General features: G+C 24.9%; 1 protein-coding gene across 4 annotated transcripts in view; it reads left to right on the top strand.

Annotated features, from left to right (window-relative positions):
• Positions 1–19993, top strand: part of LOC126894319 (glutamate receptor ionotropic, kainate 2-like) — a 114545-nt gene that overhangs the window by 31083 nt on the left and 63469 nt on the right. Inside the window, exon 1 of one of the 4 annotated variants that reach the window (XM_050665241.1) lies at positions 8842–8916. The exons of the other annotated variants lie outside the window; for them this stretch is intronic. The gene's annotated coding sequence lies outside the window, so the exon portion shown is untranslated. Of the gene's footprint in view, positions 1–8841; positions 8917–19993 lie in introns of those variants that run through there. 4 annotated transcript variants of the gene reach the window in all.

The raw sequence follows: 19993 nt of genomic DNA, 5'->3' as shown, positions 1-19993 counted from the left end.
AACGCTATCTTTTCATGATTACTGTGTATACATATGATGATAGTGTGTATACATTACAAACTTGGCATTAATACCATGATAAGAAATTAGATAAGGCAATTATTACTTATCACTCTCATTCAAAAGTATATTGAAAAGATAGCGTTTTCTTCTGTCCTTTTCTCAATACGTATTTCAATGTTTAATACCGTAAAATAGTACATGAAAATTCAAATTTTCACAAACTTCAAAACGCTACAGAATATTTACTATTGAATATTAATAAGATATTTTTTTACTAAAATTTTTCTTAAATTCTACTCTACAAAATAGCTATCTTAGATTTTTTTTTTACATTTTATTTAAAATTTAAAAATAATTAATATTTTTAATAAAATGTAAAAAAATTAATTATTGAGATATAGCTATAGACCTAACGTATAACTATTATTTAAAAAAAAAATCAACTAAAAATATTAACTGGATCAAAAGTTATTTAAGTTGTCAGTGAGTGGTGGGCCACCCTGTATATGTACAAAATAATTCCAGAAGCTGTACATTTATAAGAATTAGATCGGTATTTAATGGATTTTCATCGTATAAGACATTATATTTTTTGTCAAGCGGCTTGGTTAGTACTTTGTCCAAATACTGTGATATAATTTTTGGTTTCATTATATAACCCCAAGTTTCCACCACATACCAAGTATCCTTGTTTAAAATTTTACATAGATTTCTTAATATATCATTTTCGCATTCAATAACTAGGTCTATTAGTGTATTTTTTTTTTCTGAATAATATAAGTTTAAAATCAACTGTAAGTGATCTTCATCTGGTAAAGCTAAAAAGGTTGTAAATGTTCGTACTACATTGATTAGAGCATCAGTAAACCATTCTTTTTCTTTATATTCTAATCTGAGATGTACATGTAACACTCGAAGAACAAATAATTTTATGAAATTTAATAGACCACTTTGATATATTTTCAGATTGTAAGTAAACTTTGTAAAATCTTCAGGATTATGTATTAATTCATTGTAATTTTTATAAACAGGTATAACATGTATCCATTTCACTCCTATTGGAAAATAAGCAACCAAATCATTTAAAAATTTAAAAGACAAGAACACGTCATTTAAATATAAATGTTTGCTATCAATCAAATATAAATTATTTGGTGTGATGCCATGTTCAGCATTTTCATTCATGAATGTTGTAATATTGTCAGTATTTTTCTTAACTAAAGAATTAACTTTTTCAATACATAAATCAAATTGTTCCTTTTGGTCGCATTCTTCTATGTTTGTATTTACAAAATTAAAATTGTATTTATTTTTATCTTGACAATAATGACAGCCTGTATGATTAGCTAAATATTTCACAAGAAAATCGTGATACTGAATAATATAACTCATCTCGAGATTTGGTATTTTTTCCGTGTACACATAAGTTAACCATAAAGCTTCAATTTCTTTGACACCCATTCTAATAGATGTTGATAACATATTGCGTATAATTTCTTTGTATTGTGTGATTATTGCTAGAAGATATTTTTCGTCTGTTTCCTTATAGTTATTATTTTTTAGAAGATATTGAGTTATGATCATATGATGATATATATTAAATGTGTACATACATCTGAGCGTAATCAAATGATAATTTACTGTAGTGAATAAATTATTAAGCTTTTCATCATTAAACTGTTCAAACATACCTATTACTGTATTATCTACTTGAGAAATAGTTTTCAAGTGATTTAATTTTTTTTCAATTTTTTTCATCTGTATTTTATCGTTAAATGGAACATTGTTTTTTGAATAAGTTATAGCTACAGTTTTGTTTGGTAAGTTTACAAATCCAATCAGTGTAAGTATAACAATATTAGCAACATAAAACATAGCGATTAAGTTTCTTTAGTTATCTATAAATTCATTAAATTTATGTACATTAATTCTTACTTGTAAAATTACGAAAATTTGTTTGCAGTGATATATTTGCGGCACTTAATTACCGTATACACTTAAAAATATTGCTACGTTTACTCAAACACTAGTTATATAGGATGTTTGTAAAAAAATATTTTATATTGTATTTAAACAGCTTTCTCATATAAAAAAAATATGCTTTAAATAATTTAAAAAATAACTTATTTTTCAAATTAATATTAGTAAACAAGTGATAAGTGTAGATCTATCCCCTTTAAAATTATACCAACATGCGTTTATTAAATTGTAACATAAATATTTAATTGACTTAAAAATCAAAATATGACTGGTCGATAACAACTTTGAATTAATATTTTAAAAAATAATTATTTTTATACCATAGCAGGAGAAGAACGGTTTAGAAATGATTAGAGATAAAAATAAACAGACCCACCTTTCACCTCCATCCATTATTTTTAAGTGTTAATAACTTTCAAATATTGGTTCAAAAGATTATCGACTAGTAACTTTCTAAGTTGGATCATTTTCTTATTTGCTAGCCGGTTAAACACTTATATATTCTTTTAAAAACTTAAGTTGATAGAATTTTATGGAGAAAGAAAAGGGAATATAACTATAAATTTTTATATTAGGTATAACTAATAGGATATTTATAATATCTAGAACTTATATTCTTATAAATTATATATTTATTAAGAAATTATATTTTATCTTATACTTTTAAAGATATTTCATGAGACATAATTAGCGGATCAGCTTGTATTTTGTTATCCTAAGTATTTAAATAAAATTTGATATCTTAACAAAGTTATCAATTTATTTTAAAACTGCATATATTTAAAAATTTGTTCGAGAACGAATTTTTATACGTATAAGTATAAAAATGTATTTTTGGTTTTTTGATTAAATCGATACGCGCAACGGATAAGGCAGTAAATCATTTTTTTCACTTTTCAGAATATCGAAAATAAAAATTACTCACTGATTACATGTTATGTGTTTATCAATTTTCTTAGTAGTTTAATTCCAATTGAATCAAATTTGTCGATATTTTGTTGAAATTTATTATAAGAAGAGTAAAACCTAAATTCAAATATCTTATAATCTCAAAATGGATTTTTTTTGAGTTCTGCCTTATTTGATGCGCATAGCAAAATGATATTTAATAGTTTCGATGTCTAAAAACTCTAAATGAATCCAAAGTCGTATTTGGATAAAATTCCCGTAACCTTAAAAAACAACTAAATTTTGGTATAATACGGGGTTAGATAAGAATTAATGATCTCATATAAAAATCCCTCAGTATAAAATCTTTAATATAGCATATGTGTAACTCCATTTGAAAAAAAAATTATATTACCATTGAAAAATTATTTGTGGATAAAGTGTAATACAAAAACTAGTCTATTTAAATAATTAGGAAAATTGTGTCAAAATTATCGTATATGAATTGACGGAAATTGGGTGGGAAGTCTTGTCGTTTTAAAAAAGTAAAGGACTTTAGTCTCCTAAAATTTCTTACCAAATCTGGTTATTTAATATTAAATGAATTTTTTGGGCTAATTCAAGAAAATTAGCAGTTCTAAGAATAAAGAAAATTTTTTTTTGAAGATACCCGTAAAATTAATTTTATTTTAGCATAATAAAATATTTTAAAAGCTTACGGCAGCATACACCAGGAAAGCTTGTATAGTATAATGGATATGGGTTCCTAGTTAAACTAATAGCATTACAAAAAATACGTATCAAAGATACAAAATATCAAATAAGAGTATACCAAATCGCATCGGAAGAGTTTCAAATTATTACTGGTCTTAAATAAGGAGATGCACTCTCTCCAATGCTGTTCAACATAACGTTGGAAAAGATGATAAGAAGTGTACAACATAATGTATGTAGACTATAGGTCGATGCATCAAGGATAGATTTAGGGTTTGTCGATAACTTAAATCTAATTAGGAACAGCAAAAAAACTGTAGTGAATAATGTAGTCACATTAATTGACAAAGCGAAAACAGTGGGAAACGGTAAATGAAGAAAAAATCAAAATAATGGAATTATAGGAGAACTACCATGAAATATTTGAAGTTAAAGCAAATGGTATACATAAAGTAAAAAAGACATATTATACATTATTAGATATTTTTAAATCCAAATTATTCTCGAGAAGGACGAAATTAAGACTGTATATTGTTATAGTTAGAATGACGCTGACGTATGGTTTCGATGTGTGTACCATAACAGCGCAAATATAGAAAAGGTTACTCTTTCGAAAATAGGGTATTGAGAAAGATATGTGTTGCGATATACAATGATAAGTTCGGGTGTTAGCAAAGAAGGCCCAACGCCAAAATCTGAGAAATTACACAAAGCCTAAAAAAAGTGCATAAAGGCACAACGATGCAATAGTTTAGAAACGTTATGTGAAGAGATGAATTAAAGGCTATGAGGTCTGCCTTAGAGTATCAACCTAGCGGGAAAGACCTCTATAACCGTGATGGTTTGACGATATAAGCCAGTACTTATAATCAAGAAAATTATTCAGAGTAGAGAAATATGGAAGGCGTTGACAGTGTTCGCGAAGTCTTGGGGGTCAGAAATAAAGATGATCACAAAATATTTACAAAATTTCTGTCAATGTGCATGAATGAGCTAGAACAAGAAAAATTCAACAAAATAGAAAAATGTTCATATGAAACTTTATAATAATATTTTATTCAAAAATTTTCGTTAAAATTTATAACTAGATTTGAAAATAGCGTCATTAAATAGATAATTTATGAAGATTTAAAAAAATGATAAACTCTATGTAACTCAGCGTTTTAAAAGACGTATATTGGGAGGAATACAAGTTTCAGCTGGCCAAAAGTCAACAATTATTAAAAGTAAAAATTATTATGATTTAATAATTGTAAGTGATACAATACAAGTGATAATAAATATAGCACCATTAATAAAATTTATTATGTCTATCGCCTTCACGTGGTAATCAGTTTGATTAATGTCATTAGATAAATTAATTCTGTAAAGTATTTTATTAATGCTTGTATGTTTATACGTGTCATGAACATTTTAAAACTAAAAAAAGTAGTATTTATAAAAATAGACGAGCCAGCGATTATTTTAAAAGGTATTATTTTAATTTTAGGGTAATTATTTAGATTGAAATATACAAATGATTTTTAATATTATATAACTGAGTAATGAACTTTTAATTTCAACTTAAATAAGCCGGAAATATTTTTAAAGGTTTAATTTTTTTTTTATATATTAGGCTTCAACTATCTGGGGCCCTTTGAGCTGTCCTTACAGATAGTATAATCAATTGCTGTATTGAATATTATAGTAATTAATATAATATTTAATTATAATAGAATATATTCTATTTTTTTTTTTTTTTGTAAAATAATTTGACATTAATAGGAATTATATAGTGTGCTCATTAAGTAAGAAACGAATTTATATTGTTTGTAACAATTGTCCAGTTTCCTTACTTACTGAACATTCTGTATAAAATGTATATATTTAAGTATGAGTTACTAGGCAAGATTTAATAAAAAATATTGTTAAAAAGTACACTCATACTATTTTTTTTTTTGCAAGTTGAATAAATATAAAACAGAATAAATTACAGTAAATGCTGTACTTAAAAAAATACATTAGGTGGCTTAATGAAAGATGTTTAAGCTGTTTTATAGACTAAATTTAACCTACGGAATGATCTTATTATTGTTTTTATCTTACTATTGTCACATTTTGTTTTTGATATTCATAGATATTTTTAATGATTTCTTAATTCTTATTGAAATAAAAAAAACATATTTTTTTTTCCAGAAATTTATAACAATAATATAATAAGTTTTGTTTGAGACCTTAACAAAATACTTTGTTTAATTTAAGAATATTATAAAAATCTTATTAAATTTTTATCAATTTAAAAAAATTATAAAAAAAATTATTTTTCAATAAAAAAAAAAGAAATAAAGACTAGTATAATTAAAGTCGATTTTAAATCTACGGTGGATCAGAAAAATTTATTTTTACCCTTTGGAAGCCAGACAGAAAATTTACCACAAAAATGTTAAAACCCAATTTTCTAAGCTCTATGTACTGTGTGAAAATAAGGAACTTGTCTCCCAGTTAAATAATTTCCCTCAAATAAATTTTTTTAGAAACTTTTTAATTTAGTATTAAAATGATTTGGGGATTAAATACTTTAGATAATTAGCACCACTAATGACAGGGTTTCCCTGTCCCATGTAAAATATTATAAATTAATTACCATAAATTTTATATTATCATTATAGTCAAAGTAAATAAAAATATTTGTGAACTATTGACTTTGACAAAAAAAATATAATATTAGTTTTGAACTTTAGTATGGAAAAATATTATCACGTAAAATACACATAATAATTAACAAAATAAAGAATTCAAAATAAAAAATAAATATTATTTTCAAGTTTTTGCTCAACTGAAAATGAACTACTAATTACACTCTTTTAGTAATTACGTAATCAATTGTTCTATTAGAATTTTGAAACCAAAAGAGTATATAATTTATTGTATATATATAACAATATATATCTATATTGTTTACGACAATATAGATAGATAATATTTATGATATAAGATCTATGTTCTAAGTTAATTTTGTTTTATAGATATTTTTGGTTAAATTACTAAAAATTCGTTAAACTAATTAAACTCGTAGTAGTAAATCTGTTGATTTTTAAAATTGAATAGGACAGAGTGGTGCAAGTTGATATCTTTTAGCTTTGATGCGAGGCTGAGAAGGTATTAATTTTACCATGATGTGTTTATTTTTTTTTTTTTTTATATGTTAATACTCGTGTTTAACTAATTATCAATAATATCAAAAGTGACTGGTGATAGAAATAATCTAATTACAGATTTGATACCAGCGCGTAAAATGGGCTTAAAAAAGTATATTTTTGACTCTGATGATAATTTCTTGTAGACCATTTAAGTCCTTCAATTTGTATACACGTTTGCCATAAAAGTAATAATTACTTTATAATTTCTCCGTAAAAATTACAATATTAAATTTTAGAATATTAATTTCATATTACGTTGAAATGTTATAATAGATATTTATTCATGAATTACACTTGTAAATCACAAAACTTGTAATCAGGATATAAATAAGGAAATAAGAATTAATTTTGCTTTTAGAATAATCCATCAATTTTTTAAAATTAAATACTATGTACAGATTTGCATTGAAGCATTTCTTATAGTAGTGATTTTAATCTCTGTCAGATATCATCTATACTTGTCTCAATTATGCCACGACCCTACTGTGCTACCATTTTTTTGTTAATATTAAAATGTCTAATTTTCATGAAATTTTAATTTTTGTAATACAATCCATTACAAAAATTAATAATAAATAAAACATTTGATCATTTATCATAGATAGTTATACAATAATAATACTTTTGTCAACCCTTGTGTGTTTCCCTAGAGTATGGGTTTAGGGTTGATAATGGTAACATTGTTTCCGAAATACATATCCACGATTTTTCACTAATTTTTTGTGGCTTTTTGAGTATAATATTTTTAATAAAATTTTAATTTTATTTAATTAATTAGCTACATGTGATCAATTTGTATTTATATTTTTATAAAAAGTTCAATATTTTTCAAATCATAATTTACCACTAATAAAATATTACTGTTACTTAACATATAATTATTTTTTAAATGTTTTAGAAGGAAATTCTTTTTAGTTTTAATATAAATAATTGAAAACTTTTTTACGGAAGTTGTTTTTTTATTTTTTTTATTTGTTTAGGCAAACATTTCGTCGTAGTATAACTTAAATTGATTCACTCTATATTATTGTAAAATACAAAACATGTTGTTAACTCAACATTTCATGGTAAAAAGTTAAACGAAATACTTAAATTTTGAAGAACTATTAGACTATATCGTTGGCTTAATATAAAAAGAGTTAAATTAACTTGAAGTTAAAGTGCGCACCTTTTTCTATGGCAAAAAAAAATTATTGAAAAATACAAATTATTGATTAATAGTGAGATTAGAACTCTACTTAATTTTAAAATATATTATTATCCTATTTATTGGGTAGTAGTCCAGTTAATATCGAGTAAGTTTTACCGACTATTTAATCAGGAATTTTTTACTCAAAATAACAAAAAATAATCACAATGTTTGTTGAATTTAATAATTTTTCAATTCAATATCATAATATTTATTAAAAAAAGTGAAACTGTTAGTCACTAAGTAATAAATTTTTTTCAGAAAAAATAATAATAAATAAGACTATATCAAAAAATTTGACTTTTCCCTCAAATAAAAATTTTTTTATTAAATTAAATAACAAAAATTATGTGTCAAAATTAAATTATATCATAACTCAATATTAATTAATAAAAATATTCAATATCCAATAAAAAAAATGAATTCAAATCTTATAAAATTATATTTTAAAATAGTGTATTATAACATAAAAGTATGTCAAATTTTTATAATTCATATAATGTATTAAATTTTATCTTTATGATTTTGAACGAATAAAAAACATTCAGAAATGGTTAAGATTTAATATTCATTAACTATTAGTTTTTAACTATAAAATTTAATGAACTAATTCAATATTGGACTCTTACGCTGTATGGACTTTTGTCCCAGTTTTCTCTAATTGCATTAATGACGAAAATGAATTATGTGTAATAGCATTCAAAACATTTACTATAGTATTATTAGACAAAATAATTCTATTTTATTGGAAATCAAAATAATATAAATTATTTTGATTGACTTAAATACTTAAGTAAACATTAATAAAATTAATCTTTATGCAAATTAAAAAAATTATTTCAGATCCTATACAGATCTAATGAATTTTTTTAAGTGTGTAACATCGAAAGCGGACACATGGACAGTCTTCAGTATCACCTTTTTAATTTAATTTTTGTAAAGTGTAAGAGTCAAACAATGTGTGTAAGTACTCTTTAATAAATAATAATTAATAAATAAAAACAAAAATAAATATAATAAATGTAAAAATGCGATTGCGATTATATCATCATATGTACTAGAAAATTATTTGAAAGAGTACTCATTATATAGTTGAAGTCAATACGATTAATGTAAAATGAGAATTCAACAGGGATTCCAAAATCGTTACATTAAATTTGTAATAAAATACATAAATTGTGTAAAAACATAAAATTATTTAATAAAATAACTATTACAAATATTATAAAATATTTATTATTTCTTAATTAATTTATAAAATTTTAAATGAACACATTTTAAAAACATTGAATGTCTCTTTGATTTGATGCTATCAATTTTGATAGGTTATAATACCTAAAGATATAAGATTGAGTATTCAAAATATATTGACACCTTATATTTTGGAATCTATTTTTTTGGCCAGACTCGTAACAATTAATATCAAAAGAACGTTTAGAAATTATTAGGAAGTACAAAAAATTCCGTTTTTAAATTAAGATGACAAATCCAAATAAAGTTAGATAATACCCAAATAAAATGTTTTGAAGATTAACGAGTGCCTTTTTTATTTTTACCGTATTATTGAATATTAAACAAGAATGAAAATTAAATAATCACTTTAGATCAATGTTCGCATAGAAAGAAACCCGAAATTTCTTGTCAATGTTGAAGCAACATTAGTTACTTCAGTCTTCTTTTTAAACATTTTCTAAGAGTTTAATCCTACAAAATACTTTAAATGTGGGAAATTATAAAACTTAACGGTATTTACATTTCAAAAACACCGGAGAAAGTTAGGTAATTTGAATATCACGCACTCAAACTTGTGGATACCTAAATAAAAGCTCTCGGGCTTATCAAAAATCTATCTAACATTATTTACATTTTAAAGATTCGTTATAGTAATAACTTGTAGAAAAACTTTTGTTAAGAAGTCGATTTTAAATTATTAAATTTCTGCAAAAAGTAAATTTAACATAAAACTAATACTTTCTATGAACATTTTCAATAGTGTCTTATTTTTTTGTTGTATCTAACTGACGCATAATAATGATCAAATAAAACATTGCTGAAAGCATTCGTCTTTCTCGTGACAGTTACTGCAAAAGGCTTAATTTGTTATACACCAATGTTATGGTGACCCAGTTCAACGGATAATTATCATTATTCGCGAATATGTTGTGTCTAAAATATTGTATTTTTGTATTGTTCTTTCAGGTCTTAGCATTACGCTCGTTAGCATTATGATAATATATTATGGTAATAATATTTTAATAACACCAGTGACACTGTACTGATATAGTAATAGTGGACAACGTAGATGAGATGGAAAGTATGTGGTTTTAAATATAAAGCGCACATCAGCATCAACAAGCCTTAGAACAATTGAGAGGAAAGGGTGTTTGGACGTTTCCCGGTCTACGATTGTTATGCAAATACCGTACGCGGCTAAATCAACCACCGTGTCGGCCAGCACACCGTTTGAGAACGAGATGGGGATCCCATTGACTTTTATATTGCAGACTGCCCCGCTGTTCACTGTTGTTGCTTTTGGATTAGCTTCTACTAACTCCTATACTACTTGAATTATTATTATTATTGACCCTCTCATATGTGTAAATGCGATCAGGTTGCATTAGATGAGCGTATTCATGAAACCTTAGCGCAAAATTACGGAAACGTCGATTTTGTCCATAGGCATATAGAACGTATTGTTATTCAATTACATAAGCTAAAACAAAAGAGGAAATTTTCAAAATGTAGTCATCGGTTGATAACATTCTAGAAGCGTTTTATAGAAATAAATGAAAATGCTATTTTACAACATGAAAAATATTATGCAAAATTAAATACTTTTTTATCATTTAATCTCGAAAAAAAAACTCTTGTTCACTATAAACAATGAATCAAAAATTCTTATATGTCAGTATGATACTGATAGTAAACACGTTAATTTTACACTTATGTAATTTCATTATCATTATTTATAAAAATGATACCTTAAATTGTAATCGTTAGAAACTTCCATTACTTGTAAATGAAAATTCGAACATTTTAGCTTTGATACGAAGCTGAGAAGGTATTAATTTTACTATGATATGTCTATTACCACTTTTTCTCAGCTCTCACCAAAACTTTCAACGATACGTCAAAGGATAACAAATCGTATTTAGTCGAAAACATAACAAGTTTTTAAAATTGTAATTTTTTTTGGAGATTTTCCCATTTACGGCGAATTTTTTTCAATTTTAACGGTAATGTCTTCGACTAGATACGATTTGTGATCCTTTGACATATCGTTAAAAGGTTTGGTGAGAGCTGAGAAAAAGTGGTAATAGACACACAAAAAAAACACATCATGGTAAAACTAATATCTTTTCAGCTTCGCATCAAAGTTAAAACTTTCATAATATTGTAGTACATAATGGTCACATTATTCATTATGATTACTCTATACAGTTCCACACTTTAGTTACATACTGAATAACAGGAAGACAATAATATAGTTGTATGCCAAAAAATTAAGTAAATCTTTTACATTTCAATTTTGATTTTATTTGGAAAATTCATTTTATAAAATGGCTTTAGAATACTTTACTCACTTAATTTAAAATATAATTTGATAATTTTGGAGAGAATGTTTAACTTTTAAAAACAAAAAAATATCTACACTGCAAAATTAAGATTATTGTTATTACGTTCAGAGTTTATCGTCCGGTAGATTTTATAATTTATACTTAAATTATTGTCATAATAGTGAAATTATATTTGAAAAATATTAATTTGTCCAACAACAAAAAGTGATTTATTTTCATGGTTTCTATAATTTTATCTAAAATATCCACCATACGTATTCGATCTACATTGATCACTGAATTTTTGAAGTCTGAAACATATTAAATAAGATTAATCAGTTCATTGTTTGAACTTCATAATGGTAAATTTGTATAGATAACTACATAAAGATGTGAACAGTTATAGAAATGAATGTTGAGAATGTAGAGGGAGACCAAAATAGAGATGGAGGAATGTTACTGAATGCGATATGAGGACAGCTGATGTGTGCGAGATGATCTGAGAAATCTTGTCAAGTGAAAGTTTAGGATAAGAGTGTCCGACCCTAAGTAGTTGGAATAAAGGCGAGGAAATAAAAAAGAAGACAAAGTTGTGACTATATAACATTAAGCACACAGCATAGTACAATGGAAAACAATGTAGTTGCTGCACTGGCAGGATAGGATGAAAACTTGTCCGAATTATAGTGATATTAATTATTAATGACAAAAACATGTCTAAAAAAAGCGATTTATGTTAATCCTAACTTCAATTTCATTTTACATTTTTTTTATTGAATTAAATGTGATAAGAAGAAGAAAACGTGATTATATTAAAGATGATATTTATAGAATGAATGTAAAAAATAATCTACCAAGTTTCATGGTATAAAATGCCACTATTATTTCCACAATTATTACACACATGTCAGCTGCTTCATTCTACATAATACTCACATAAATACAAAGTGTACATGATACACAATATTGTCCTTAACAAAACTTAATGAATTAAAAGATATTTTATAAAAGTAAAGTAATTTATAATTCTATGAAAACGTTGTAAAAATATTAATATTGTGATAATAAAAATTTTTAAATATCATTATTGACATCTTTTAACATTATTAAACAAAATTTATTCATGGTAATAATTATAATTAAAATTGCATTATTTGTAGATAGTAATTTACTATGAATGAGTAAATACCTATTTTAATTAATACGGAATAGAAAATTACTATTTTAACTTTCATTTTGGAATTTATCTTTTTATTTCTATTAGAACCAAATATTTTTCTTCGTATTACCTTAAAATATCGTTTTCTAATTTTTACCAGATTTAGTAAATTTTCATAGTACGATATGGTCTATAGAACGAAGGATTTAAAAAGTGACTTGTACTATTTTGTTTTTTCTTCTTGATTTAGCTTGGATTTAAATAATTGAGTTAATGTAAAATAGAGTTTGTTTTTTGCTGAAATTTCTCTATATATCTGTGCATTACTACATTAATACTTGCGACTTTACTGATAATCTCGATATCTAAATTAATCGTTTTTAGACGGCGTTTTCTTCTAAATACAATTAGGTGTACATTTGGATATATTCTCAAAGATGATAAGATGATATTTTTTTTTAGCTTTCATGACTGTTTGTTATCTTTTTAGTTATGTATTAAATAACAATTAAAAATATTTTTCATTTAAATGACAAATTTAGATAAGTAAACAGTAAATTTGTTTTTAAGATGTTGTATTATAACAGTTCATAGCCATAAATCTTTATGCAATTATATATAAAATATAACTTACATGTATTTTCAACCACAAACTTCTTAGAGGTTGTTCTTTATTAAAATTTAAGTCGAAAAGTATTATTTTAAACTTCAGTGTACTGATTAATATGCATTCATGTTAAAATAAATTATCAATTCGCTTAGTGTCAAACAGAAAATTATTTAAATTAAAACTAACAAGATTTTGTGCTCGTTAAATATGAAACAACTTTAGTTCTAATTTCTATTACGTTATGATAAATATATTGAATAAGAAATTAAGAATATAGCAAATATATTTAATGACATGTATTTCCATATAACTGCGATATTAAGAAGTATAAACCGACGTTGTCATTATAAATTAATCGCTTGAATTTGGTTTCTATTTTCAAAGTACGAAGTTCCTAGATTTTTAAACCTCGAATGTAAAGAATATGTATTTGATTGCAACAAATTCGGTAAATGCTAAACAAAATAGTTACAATTTAAGATAATATAGATAAGATAAGATATAAATGATACAATTAATTTTCAAACAGACAAGTGCAGAGCTGCAAAAGCTAAATGTTCAATTTTAATATAAATTAGAGTACTGACTGTAAAATTTTTTTTAACTGTTTAAGAGATTTGTAGAAATTGAAACATATCTAATTTACCATAACAGTTAATCAGAATGTGTAGAACTACTGGTTAATTAAAAGCCAAAAATAATATTGATAAATTTTTTTTTTCCAACAAATAATTGGAAAAATCCGTAGTAGCTAAACACGTCAAATAATAGCAGACACAAAATTCAATTTGACAGGATCAAAATTTTGAATAAAGAAATTCATGATAGTAAACGAATGTACAAGGAAGCAATAGAAATTGAAATATGTTCAGGAGATTATAACAAAGAAGACTGTTGGAAAATAAGCAAGACATAGTTGCCTATTAAATATTAAAAAAAAAAAAAAGAAGAATAAAATGTCAACAATTTTGGAAACAACAACAAACCAAATCACAGGAAAAAACACCTTCAATAACAAAGCAGACAGTCGTTATGTTCAATAACACCAACAACAACAAAAATAATCATATTGACGTTATCGGTTATCAACCGATTACCGATTAAAAAACAAACAGATAATAAGTCAAGCTGACAATATAATTACAATCTTGAACCTGTACCTATCGCTCCGAAGATAAACTATTAAATATAAAACTGAAGACATGGATTTATATGTCAACATTTATTACTTAAGGAAAGGATGCAGTTTTAGAAACGTTTGAACTTCTCTCTCCTTCACATAGTACTGCTTTGACGGCATTTCTTTTCAACATAAGTTGCATGTGTATAGTCCTACTGTGTCGCCAGCCATCAAACGTTATCGAACGGTCGCGTATTATATGATTGGACTTTCAGTAAACATTATCATTGTTATTTTCATAAAGTTAGTTGTACAGTTACACTTATCAATAAATTAACGTTTAAATTTTAGTAAATGATTAACTATCAGTTCGTTATACAGCAGGCAGATTAATTGTGATTAGTTAATTAACAATCGAAACAGAATTGTGCTAGTTTTAAATAAATATTTCAAAAGTTAGTACAGAGGTTAACTTTTTTATACCAAGGCGGGATGAGAAATGAAATTTCTAGTGATAAAAATAGCTGCACCTAAGCCTCGTCTATAGTCCTTAATTTAAATTGTCCTAACTCCTGAAGTACTAGTCAAAAGCTGTTGTCGACTAGTAATTTTTTAATTATATTTGTTACTATTTGAAAATATGTTGACACATTTATTAGGTATATGAGATGGACATAAATTATATTTCATAATCGATAAATTAAGAAAAGTATGTAACAAAAAGAAAACGAAAAAAATAATCAAAATTATTTTTATTTTTCGATTAAATAAGTAGTTTATTAAATTCTGATAACATTGTATACTGAAACCTATAAATAAAATTTATGTATTCTGACATACATTAACTAGCGTATGGTTAAAACAATAAAACTTTTCCTGCACTACAAGACTCAAACTTTAAGATGTATTTGAAGTTTCAGCTTTTCGTTTCAATTAATATAAATAATAAAAGAAGGTTGAAAGGTTTTTACTTTATAACCAATTATTTGATCTTATTACAATATCTATGGTTGTATCCTTTTTTTTTAAGCTGATTTCATGACTAAAAACAATTTTTAGTATTCTAGAAAAATTAACATAATTTATGTTAAATTTTATACAAATTATTATAGCATAGATCATTTAAATTAATAAGGCTATGAATTAGATTAATAAGGTATTCATTTTTCATCCTTTAATTGCTACAAATGTATAACATTTATGGCTCTAGTGAAAAAAGTGTCAGAATAATTAACGATGTCATACTTACATTTGTGTTGGGCCGTTAAATTAAACCCAAAGAGCTAGTTTAGAAGGCTTCACGTGCAATTGTCAAGTATTAAGTATAATGTCAAATATTCTCCGTTACGTTGTGCGTGTGTAGTCGATCTAAACTCTATCTATAAAACTTATTGTTATTGAGAATTCAACATGAGGTATCAAAAACGAATGGTACATAGATTTACTATATAAATGTCTGAACTACTTGTAAAATTACAGGATGATACTTGCACGGCACATTAAGCTTTATTTTAAATCAAATGACAGAGTTAAATGTCTTTCGTGGGCCCATATCGCGTAAATAACTCATTATCACGATTCTCATATAGATACACGGTCGAAATGGTAATATTTAAAAAAAAAGTGTTTGCATGCAATAAGTGCGTCATTGATTGAAGAAAAACGAGTCTCATGGGTACAGCATCATACTCGTGTCACGAACGTTGCATACTAATGGGTATTTAAATATAATTTCAAGACAAAAAAAAAAATGAAAACAAACACGTCCACATGAGTTCCAATCCGATGTTATTAGCGTACCTGATTCTTTTTCCGTAAATATTTACAAATGCATAAACAATAAAATATAGTATTATATAGGAAAACATCTCTTGTGAAAATTTCCATTATATGAAACTGTTCTGTTGGAAATAAAATAGTACAATCTTGATTTAACATACATAATACCTCTTAATTTCCAATGACCACAAGCTATTCTGATTTAAATAATAAAGACTAATATCAAAGTGTTAAGCATATTTATTTTTATTGATTGTCATTATTATCCATAATCCAATTGTCAGCCAAAAAGATAATAGGGCAATCGAATAATTGCGTTAAACTATTATAAACAGCAGTATAAATTTTACATGTAAATGAACGTTCAGTATGTGTAACACTCCATTATTATTCCTAAAAGAAAAATGTATCACTCTTGAAGAGACGGAGAAAAATTATTGATGATTTCGTAACATGGCTCGTTGATCACAAACTATTCTGCTAGCTGAATGTGAATCATGATGCAGTAATAAAGATGTGAATAATTTACTCCGTTTTTATTATGTTCATTCTTCTTGGCATTGCTAGAACGTTTGTGATAAATGTATGATGTAGAAAAAATGTTTAGTATCAGGTATTAACTCGAAAGTATAGATTAATTTTTTGTTCTAAATAAAACCTGCCTTTTAAAACAAAATCAATGACAAATAAATTTCAAACGGAAAATCTGATATTTCAGTAATTATTTAAAAGATAATTGTTAAAGTAATTTTATTGTTTTTAATATGCATACAAAATAATTTTGAATCATTCAATAACAATTTTAACTGATTATATTTATTTTATATTCATAAAGTTGCCCCAAAATTAATTTAAACACAAAACGTAAATTTGCATAAAGTGAGTTTAATGAAAGTGATTTTGTAGCTTTTAAATTAGAATCTTCCAGAAACATTACCAAACGGTTATTCCCATTTTTTTTTTTTATATTTGGTTTATTACAACCGTCCTTTTTTATAAGCTAAATGAACACAATTCAACTGTTCAAATCTTCTTTTGAGTAAAATTCCTAGTTGATTTTATTATTATTTCATAACTTGGCAATTTAGCTATTTATTCGACTGTGTATTTTCATCAAGGCTGAACAAATATAATTTTCTTGTACTGACGTAATAGGTAGGCGTTGAATCCTAACTTTTGGTTTTGCAGTACTTCCGGTACCCTTTTTCATATTAGAAGAACTTATCCTTTCATTTTTGTATATGCTCAACAAATTTACCGTTTATATTAATATTTTGGAAAGTAGATTTATAAAAAAAATTTGTTTACTTCTCTAGCACAGAACAAATTGACTTGAAATTGATTAACAAACATTACATTTTTTTTTTATAAAACTTTAAGTAAGTCTTATTTATATAGTGTTCAGTAAGTAAGGAAACAGGTCAATGGTTATAAAAAATGTGAACAATAGAAACCCGTTTCCTACTGAAAACTGTTGTAAATAAATGTTTAATGATAAAAATATTGTTTTTTATTTATTAGATTTAATGCTTTTAGAACTTTTTTTAACATTAAACAATCAATTATGTTATTTTATTAGAGTACATGTTACATAATCTTTTTAATAAAAATATTACAGAAATACTATTGGTTATTAAATAGTTGGTCGTTTTGAGATATAAAAAATAGACACCACGTATCTTAAAAAAATTACTTTTCAACTTATGATTAAAGCCATTATAAAATATTTTAGTCATATTTCCGTAATTATCTTGGTACATTCCATAGATTTAATTCTCAGTTCCAATATAAAAAATCAAATCCACTACGTAACACAGATTATATTGATTTTTTTGATAAGAATAATTTCAGTAAATTTATTCATTTTACTATTACACATTTATACATGTATAATATTTCAAAGTATTATTATTTTTAACTTGTAATAAAGTATGATTATAATATAAAATTGAAAACCAGAGACTTTTTTTAAAACCGTATAGTATTAATTGAATTTCTAAAAAGTAATCAAAACGTCTTTTTACAAAAGTGTCTTTTAAATCAAATACTCGACATTAACAGTGCTCATTTCACAGTCTGTAACTGTTTTATCTACTGTGACTAGGCTTTTTATTTAAATGAAATACGATATTACTTTTTAGACTCTTGTTTAAAATCAGTATCGTCCGATTTCATTAATATTCAGTTTTAGAATCATGTATTTAAAAGTACATTTTTTATCATAATTATATATATATTAATATTATAATTTTTTGAGTTTATAACACTCGTATTTTCATTATATATTTTTTTATGAAAAACTATCTGTTTTAAAATAAAGAGATCTAATTATAAAAGAATTCTATTAGAACACTAATTGCTCTAACGTTTAATTAGTTAGAACTCTAATTAAAACCCGTTTTTGTGACTAAAATTTTGATAGTCTGTGGAAGAACACACTAGCATTTTGGAACAATAAAAAAGTATTACATTTATTTTTTAGTTTATCTCATTTAGACCTAATAAATTTAGAAATATATTTATCAATTCTACACAAAAAAATTGACCTTTTCCAATTATAACTAAAATGGGTAAATACACAATAGCTTTTAAGACACTTACAAAAGCTGCAATATTTTTTCTGAATAAACTAATCATTATATGTATACTCAATAACTAATTGTAAGCTGTAGTTTAAACATAATATTTCAACTATCAAAAGTGGGACACGACAACATGAGATTACTAGTTTGTCAGCCCCTTATTTTACTAAGGCTTCGTTGAGATAATATAATTATAGCAAGTATTTGGAAATTCGATATTTTAACAAATACTAAACATTAAATATTATTCAGTGTAATTCACATTTTATGTCGTAACGATTTTTACTTTTGCACTTAAACTAATCAATTTTATTGAATTTGGAGAGTTATGGCAAATATAATTTTTCAACCTATCCAAAATCTTTATTGCATCAAATTAAGAATCAAACGATTAGTAAGAACACTTAACAGGATCCTTACATAAGTTCGTTATTTTCATCAAGATTGAAAATGATCTGTTTTAATTAAAATCACTTTTTATTTAATTCTTTTGTTTAGGTACGTATTTTATGTCATCAAGGACAAAATTACTTTTTAAGAGATTTTACTTGTGACTTAGTATTTCTAACGTTTATTAAGTAAGCTGGCTGTAACTATATTTTATAAAACTATTGCTAGTTAATTACTACAGTCTAGTTAATTAGTATAAGTGAACTATTATATTATTTATACTAAAAAGCTCATTGTCAAATATTTAAATAGTTGAGAGTAAATATATCTATCTAAATTGTCTAATTTAATTAAATTTAATATATATATATATATATTTTTTTTTTTTGATTTTGGTTTCTGTATGAGATTATGTAAATATTTAAATACTAAGTATGCATTGTGTTTAATTTTTATATTAAATTGTAAGCCTTCCTATTACTAAAGAAGTGTCTTTTCTTAACCTTAAATTTCTAGTATTGTTAATCGATTATTCGCTCCTTATTTTCAACAACCCAATAGTACGTACATAGCTTTTATAATGCTATGTCTATATTATTCACTATGCCGTTCAATCCATTTGTCAACTCCTCAGCTCACGATGTTTTGAGTTCAAAAAGGAAACAAAAAAAAAATTACTACTACTTGCGCTTAAGTAAACAGTTGAATAATGGTTTAATAAAAGAGCCTAAAACAGTTCTTTAGCGCGGGACTTGTGATTTATTGAACTTTATTATAATCTCAACAAACATGAAATTCACTAAAAATCCAACTAATTTTAATAAAAAAAAGTTTTTATTAACT

This window comes from Daktulosphaira vitifoliae, unplaced genomic scaffold (assembly GCF_025091365.1).
Source record: "Daktulosphaira vitifoliae isolate Bord-2020 unplaced genomic scaffold, ASM2509136v1 Scaffold_1, whole genome shotgun sequence".
Taxonomy (NCBI): Eukaryota; Metazoa; Arthropoda; class Insecta; order Hemiptera; family Phylloxeridae; genus Daktulosphaira; species Daktulosphaira vitifoliae.
Note: the sequence above shows the minus strand (reverse complement) of the source record. Positions and strands in the feature narration are given on the sequence as shown.